The following is an 8,237-nucleotide window of genomic DNA, read 5'->3' as shown; positions in this document are numbered from 1 at the left end:
TTGGATGTAGGGGAGCATGAACCATTATTGTTGGCATTACCCTTGAGGTAAAAGGTTGTGGGGCAAAACTATAAGCCCCTATCTTTCTCTGTGTCCGATTAAAACTTCATAACCACAAGTATTGCGTGAGTGTTAGCAATTATGAAGGACTAAATGATAGTTGAGTATGTGGACTTGCTTTTTAGCTCTGACATAGACTCTTTCTGATGTTATGATAAATTGCAATTGCTTCAATGACTGAGATTATAGTTTGTCGGAGCCCAATAAGGTTTATGATTTATACTTCTGCATTGTGAATGGATCATCACTTGAACATAAGGAATCATATGATAAAATCTATATATGTTGCTGTATGAGAATAATCATGATGCCTTCATGTATGTATTTTATTTTTATCGACGCCTCTACCTCTAAACATGAGGACATATTTATTGTTATCGGCTTTTCTCTTGAGGACAAGCGAGGTCTAAGCTTGGGGGAGTTGATACGTCCATTTTGCATCATACTTTTATATCGATATTTATCGCATTATGGACTATTATTTCACTTTATGTCACAATACTTATGGCTATTCTCTCTTATTTTACAAGGTTTACATAAGGAGGGAGAATGCCGGCAGCTGGAATTCTGGGCTGGAAAAGGAGCAAATATTAGAGACCTATTCTGCGCAACTCCAAAAGTCCTGAAACTCCACGGAACATCTTAAAATAAATAAAGAAAAATCCACGCCAAAGATGAAGGCCAGGGGGGCCACACCCTGCTCACGAGGGTGGGGGGCGCCCCCCCTAGGGCGCGCCCCCCTACCTCATGGGCCCCCTGGTGGCTCCCTGATGTCCATCTTCTTCTATATGAAGTCTGTCGATGAGAAAAAAATCAGAAGGAACTTTTCGGGACGAGACTCTGCCGCCACGAGGCGGAACCTTGGCGGATCCAATCTAGAGCTCCGGCAGAGCTGTTCTACCGGGGAAACTTCCCTCCGGGAGGGGGAAATCATCACCATCGTCATAACCAACGCTCCTCTCATTGGGAGAGGGCAATCTCCATCAACATCTTCACCAGCACCATCTCATCTCCAAACCCTAGTTCATCTCTTGTATCCAATTCTTGTCTCAAAGTCCGGGATTGGTGCTAGTAGGTTGCTAGTAGTGTTGATTACCCCTTGTAGTTGATGCTAGTTGGTTTCTTTGGTGGAAGATCATATGTTCAGATCCTATATGCATATTATTACCCCTCTGATTATGAACATGAATATGCTTTGTGAGTAATTACGTTCGTTCCTGAGGACAAGGGAGAAGTCTTGCTATGAGTAGTCATGTGAATTTGGTATTCGTTTGATATTTTGATAAGATGTATGTTCTCTAGCCTCTAGTGGTGTTATGTGAACGTCGACTAAATAACACTTCACCATTATTTGGGCCTAGAGGAAGGCATTGGGAAGTAATAAGTAGATGATGGGTTGCTAGAGTGACAGAAGCTTAAACCCTAGTTTATGCGTTGCTTCGTAAGGGGCTGATTTGGATCCATATGTTTCATGCTATGGTTAGGTTTAGCTTAATACTTTTGTTGTAGTTGCGGATGCTTGCAATAGAGGTTAATCATAAGTGGGATGCTTGTTCAAGTAAGAATAGCACCCAAGCACCGGTCCACCCACATATCAAATTATCAAAGTATCGAACGCGAATCATATGAACATGACGAAAACTAGCTTGACGATATTACCATGTGTCCTCGGGAGCACTTTTCCTATTATAAGAGTTTGTTCCGGCTTGTCCTTTGCTATAAAAGGATTGGGCCACCTTGCTGCACCTTATTTACTTTTGTTACTTGTTGCTCGTTACAACCTATCTTATCACAAAACTATCTGTTACCACTTATTTTAGTACTTGCAGAGAATACCTTGCTGAAAACCTCTTATCATGTCCTTCTGCTCCTCGTTGGGTTCGACACTCTTACTTATCGAAAGGACTATGATAGATCCCCTATACTTGTGGGTCATCAATGAGTATGCAGTTAATGGTGGCAACCTTTAACAACTACCAGGAGTTGGTAGATAAAGCTCTCATGATCAAAGGGAAGCAGCAGTAGATAGAGAGCCGCAAGGGGAAATATGGACAAGGGAAGTACAATTCAGGAGCTCAGCAGAAGTCTCGCTTTACCCCGAACTTGGGGGGGGGGCTTACCCATAACCATGGAGGCCACACTCAAAATGGAGGAAGTTCTCATAATCATAATGGCCCAAAGAATGGGAATGGGAATGGAGCAAGCAGCAATCAGAACCGCTCCAATCCAGGCACACTCGCCAAGAGGGACCTAAGCCACGTTACTTGTTTCAAGTGCGGGAAGACTGGACACTATGCTACTGAGTGCCCTAAAACGAAGAATGAAAATGGTAATGGGAGCTCTGGGAAGAAGCCCAATCCATTTAACAAAGGACAAGTGAACCACGTGAACATGGAGGAGGTTGAAGAGCAACCAGATGCAGTTATCGGTAAGTTTTTAGTTAAGTCGTTTACTGCAATTGTTCTTTTTGATGCTGGTGCATCGCATTCATACATATCAAGGGGATTTGTGGATAAGTATAAGTTTCCCACTAAATTTCATAAGACAACTATGCTAGTAACCTCACCCGGAGCTGAGTATATGGCAAGCAGTGGATGTTTTCAGATGCCCTTAACCATAGGTAGTCATGTTTTCCCCCCTGACTTGATAATTCTGGAGTCGCAAGGATTGGATGTGATACTAGGAATGGATTGGCTGTCGATGTATGGAGGAAACATCGATTGCGCCAGTAAGTCAAGTCTGCTTACCACCCCGGAGGGAAAAAGGATCAAGTATGTATCCAGGCATGCGCCAAGGAGAACCCAAGTAAATTCTCTCACGGGAGTTGTTCAGGAGGAAGTGCCTGTTGTGAAGGATTACCTAGATGTATTTCCAGAGGAGTTACCAGGCATGCCGCCAGATCGAGAGATCGAGTTTTTGATAGAGCTGTTGCCAGGCACCGGGCCTATATCAAAGAGACCCTACCGGATGCCCGTGAATGATCTGGAGAAGATCAAGAAACAGATTAAGGAATTATTGGAGAAAGGTTACATCTGACAGAGTTCATCACCATGGGGAGCCCAGTGCTATTGGTTGAGAAGAAGGATAAGCCTCTGAGAATAGTTGTTGATATCGGGCATTGAATGAAGTGACAATCAAGAACAAGTACCCACTGCCGATGATCAATGATCTGTTTGACCAGCTGCAAGGAGCTAAAGTGTTTTCGAAGATCGACCTGTGATTAGGTTACCACCAGCTGAAGATTCGAGAAAAGGATATACCTAAGGCAGCTTTCACCACAAGGTATGGGATATATGAGTATACGGTTATGTCATTTGGATTGACTAACGCCCCTGCCTATTTCATGAGTATGATGAATAAGGTGTTCATGGAGTTCTTGGATAAGTTTGTCGTGGTCTTCATTGATGATATTTTAGTATACTCAAAGAATGAAGAGGAACACAAGGATCATTTGCATTTAGTTCTCGAGAAACTCAGGGAGCATCACTTGTATGGCAAGTTCAACAAATGTGAGTTTTGGTTGAAGGAAGTTAGATTTCTTGGACATGTTATATCAGGAGAAGGTATAGCAGTAGACCCCACCAAAGTTTAGTTGGTGACTGAGTGGTTGGCACCCACTTCAGTTGGAGAGATCCGCAATTTTCTTGGACTAGCAGGATACTATCGGAGATTTATTGAAAATTTCTCTAAGATTGCGAAGCCTATGACGACGTTGTTGAAGAAGGACACCAATTTCCATTGGACTGAAGAATGTGAAGCAAGTTTCCAGGAGTTGAAGAAACGTTTCACTACAGCCCCAATGCTGATTCTGATGGGTAAACGCAAGGATTTCCAAGTGTATTGCGACGCCTCTTGCTTAGGACTTGGAGGAGTACTTATGCAAGACAGAAGAGTTGTTTCGTATGCCTCACAACAACTTCAACCGCATGAGTTGAATTATGCCACGCATGACTTTGAGTTGGCGGCAGTAGTGCATGCACTCAAGACCTGGAGACATTTTCTTATTGGGAACCATTGTGACGTGTACACGGATCATAAGAGTTTGAAGTACATTTTCACATAGAAGGAGTTGAACCTCAGGCAAAGGAGATGGTTGGAGCTTATAAAGGATTATGATATGAAATTGCATTATCATCCAGGAAAGGCCAATGTCGTAGCAGACGCTTTGAGCCGGAAGAGTTGTGCCAATACCTTAGTAACAAGACGTTTGCCAAGGGAGTTAGCAGAAGATTTCAAGGAGCTAAATTTAGAGATTGTTCCCAGAGGTTTTGTTACAACCATGGAAGTTCAGTCAACATTGTTGGGAAAGATTCGAGAAGCCCAGAAGGATGACAAAGAAATTGTCGAGATAAAGGAGAAGATGAGTGAAGGCAAAGCCAAAGGTTTTCGTGAGGATGAGCACGACACCTTGTGGTTTGAGGACCGTGTATATGTGCCCAATAATGCAGAGATTAGGAAGTTGATATTACAAGAAGCTCATGACTCACCATACTCGATACACCCCGGAAACACCAAGATGTATTTGGATTTGAAGGAGCGTTTCTGGTGGACTGAAATGAAGAAGGATACTGCCGAGTATGTAGCTGTATGTGATGTATGTCAGAGAGTGAAGGCAGAACATCAGAAGCCAGCAGGATTACTGCAGCCTATGCTGATACCCGAATGGAAGTGGGATAAGCTTGGCATGGATTTTATCACCGGACTACCTAGGACCCGATCGGGATATGATTCTATCTGGGTAGTAGTGGACCACTTGACCAAAGTAGCTCACTTTATCCCAGTGAAAACCACATATACAAGTGCGAAGTTGGCCAAGATATACATGACCAGGATCGTATGTTTGCATGGAGTTCCGACAACCATCGTATCAAATAGAGGAACACAGTTTACTTCAAAGTTTTGGCACCAACTGCACCAGACTTTGGGAACCAGGCTGGAGTTCAGTACAGCTTTTCACCCGCAGACAAATGGACAGACTGAGAGAGTCAATCAGATTCTGGAGGACATGTTGAGAGCTTGTGCACTAGACTACGGGTCTAGTTGGGATGATAATTTACCCTACGCGGAGTTCTCGTACAACAACAACTACTAGGCCAGTTTGAAGATGGCACCGTTTGAAGCCCTGTACGGAAGAAGATGCCGAACACTGTTGATGTGGGATGAAGTTGAAGACCGCCAGTTGTTTGGATCGGATTTGATTAAGGAGTCCGAAGAGAAGGTTAAGCTGATTCGAGATAGACTGAAGGTAGCTCAGTCCAGACAGAAGAGTTATGCAGACTCGAAACGCAAGGAGGTAGTCTATGAAATCAGAGACAGAGCATATCTGCGAGTGTCACCTCTGTGAGGAGTTAAGCATTTTGGAGTTAAGGGAAAGTTAGCCCCGAGGTTTGTAGGACCGTACCATGTTTTGGAACGCATGGGAGAGGTTGCCTACAAGTTGGGGTTACCTGAAGGTCTATGAGGAGTTCATGATGTGTTTCACGTTTCCCAGTTGAAGAAGTGCCATGTTGAGATGGCCGATATTCCTCTGAGAGATACAATGCCCCTGGAAGCAATTCAGTTAGACAGTGATTAGACATATGAGGAGAAACCAGTTAGGATTCTCGAATTTGCCAGCCGAGTTACTCGCAGCAAGGTTATCAAGTTTTGCAAAGTTCAGTGGAGCCACCATACCGAGGATGAAGCCACCTAAGAAAGAGAGGATGATCTACGCAAAGACCACCACACCTATTTTCTAGCCAACCCTAATCTCGAGGACGAGATTCAGCTTAAGGGGGGTAGGTTTGTAACATCCCAAATTTTCAATTTGGAATGTTATACATAGGTCATTCATGCATATCATATTTTACTGCATTTTGTTTCTTGATCCTCGAAATCCTAAGCAACTCAAGGACCCTCGAAGAGAGTTGGGGATTTTCCTAGTTCTCATATTTGAACTTTTCCCAAATATCGAAACAAGGATCACTTTGGTTTTAATTATTTTTCTCGCCGAAAATATTTCATATTAAAATTATACGAGATGAGATAATATGACTTCTCCAAAATAAATGAAATGTTGGAGGAAAATATTAAAATCAATTTATATATTTTGTTTTAGTTTTATCGCTATTTTATTTGAATTAGGAAAAATATGCGTTTTTCGAAATTGCACTAGAGGCCCAAATAAATGTTCACTTCGCCCGGCCTATTTTTAGAGGACGGGGAAAAATTATTTCAGGATTTTTGGAGTCCGTTTAGTATTTCTTTTCTTCGTTTTTCTGCGCATCGAAATATTTTTTTTAAAGTGAACCGCCTTACCTGGTCGTGTCCGCCTAGGACACCGACCCGGTCGGCTTTATAAGCAAAGGCCCGAGGCCCCAGCCCACCTCGTGCCGCGCCCCCAAACCCTAGGCCGCCGCCGCCGCCCGCGCCGGAGCCCGCCGCCGCCACCCACGCCGGAGGTATCCGCTGCCGCTGTCGTTCGTCGCTGTTTTTTTCTTTTCCGGTTAATCGTTTGGTTTTTTATGAAAACCTAGATTTCGTTTTTTAGATCGGTTCGGTTTTCCGCGGTTTAGCTAAATAGCGAACGTTCATCCGTACATTCATTTTAACGAACATTGTTTGTCCGTTAGTCACAGACAGCAAACGTTCGTTCGTTAGCCTATTCGTCAGTTTTTCTTTTTCTGGGGTTTTTCCACGATTATTTTCGATCGCGATTTCTGCCCTGATCCTAGATTTAGTTTATCTTTTCGCTCGTTTATCGGAATCAGGCGATTCAATCCCCTAGATCTTATTCTCGAAGCCCTCTTTCTGTTTAACCAATTTGAACAAGATTTTGGTACTGTAAAATTTGACTTTAGTCCACATTAGTAATCATATCTTGTTTCTTTCGCAGTTTGTGTTTCGTTGCTCCGTTTGATTTGATTCTTTTTGCAAACCGGAGTTCTTGAGTTGAACTTTCTGGTTAGATCTTCTTATTTGAGATTTACCCGTGCTTCTTTGCTTGATTGCTTATGTATGCTATTGTTTGTTTGCGATAGAACACCTGAAGTGCGAAGCGTGCTACTACGAGTCTCTAGGTTTTGCAGATCGTCAGCAAGGCAAGTAACACTTTGATCATACCCCTTTATCACCCAGTTTTTATGCATTAGTTTCAACCCTCACACATTGCATGAGTAGGATCTCTTAACATGTGGGTCTAGGAAGTAGATGATGAGGTAGAACCTATTACCTGTTTTACTATCAAACCCCTGGGAGTTACTTATACGCTATGCTTATATTGCCATGCTATGCTCGTAGACGTGGATTGGGTTTGAGTGTATCCATGATAGATGTGAGTTGTTAATTAATGTTTCAACTTAAGGTGGCAACTTTAATACACATCTGGGTGGATTGCTTGTGGGCACCTGGAGAATCCAGTGTTGTCCTAGGATATCCCGGAGTACCCGTGTGGTCATCCTACGGACTGCCACCCAGGCTCAAAGGGATCATAAGATTATTTAATGCTAGAAACTTCCGTGTGCAGCCACAAGATATTATGGGCTCTAGCAAGTTGAGTGAGTTGTGGGAAACCTTTCCATGATGGGCTAGCAGATGTAGGGGGTTGTAGGTGTACCGGCCTATCTATCGGTTAAGGGGACCTCTTTGGAAAGACTGTGTCTCGGTCATCCATTTCTCAAACACCATGCAGTGCGAGATATACAATGGAGGAGATTGAGTCTTGTGGGGAAAATTGCACAAACCTCTGCAGAGTGTACAAACTAATCATGGTTAGCCGTGTCCCCGGTTATGGACATCTTGAGTATTTGGTTCTTGGATTATCATATGGATCTCATCACTCTAAATTAATTTTGTTGGGTTGATAATTACTTTTAATTGGGATTGAGTTGGAGGAACCTTCTCAATGTTGTTCAACCACCAGGATAGTTAAATAAAATATATTCCTTTGTTGTAGGAAAAGTTGGCTTTTCGCAAAACATATTAACCATATAGCCTCCACCAGCCATCTATGCATGTAGTGATACCATTTATCTGTTCATTACTCTACTGTGTTACATTGCCAGTATATTCCATGTGCTGACCCGTTTTCGGGCTGCAACGTATCATGTTGCAGACTTTTCAGACGAGGAGTAAGGTTCGCTAGGCCGTGTCATGCACTCAGCTATGCCATTGGAGTTGATGGACTCACTTTATCTTCC

This window comes from Triticum dicoccoides, chromosome 2A (assembly GCF_002162155.2).
Source record: "Triticum dicoccoides isolate Atlit2015 ecotype Zavitan chromosome 2A, WEW_v2.0, whole genome shotgun sequence".
In the NCBI taxonomy this organism is placed as follows: Eukaryota; Viridiplantae; Streptophyta; class Magnoliopsida; order Poales; family Poaceae; genus Triticum; species Triticum dicoccoides.
Note: the sequence above shows the minus strand (reverse complement) of the source record.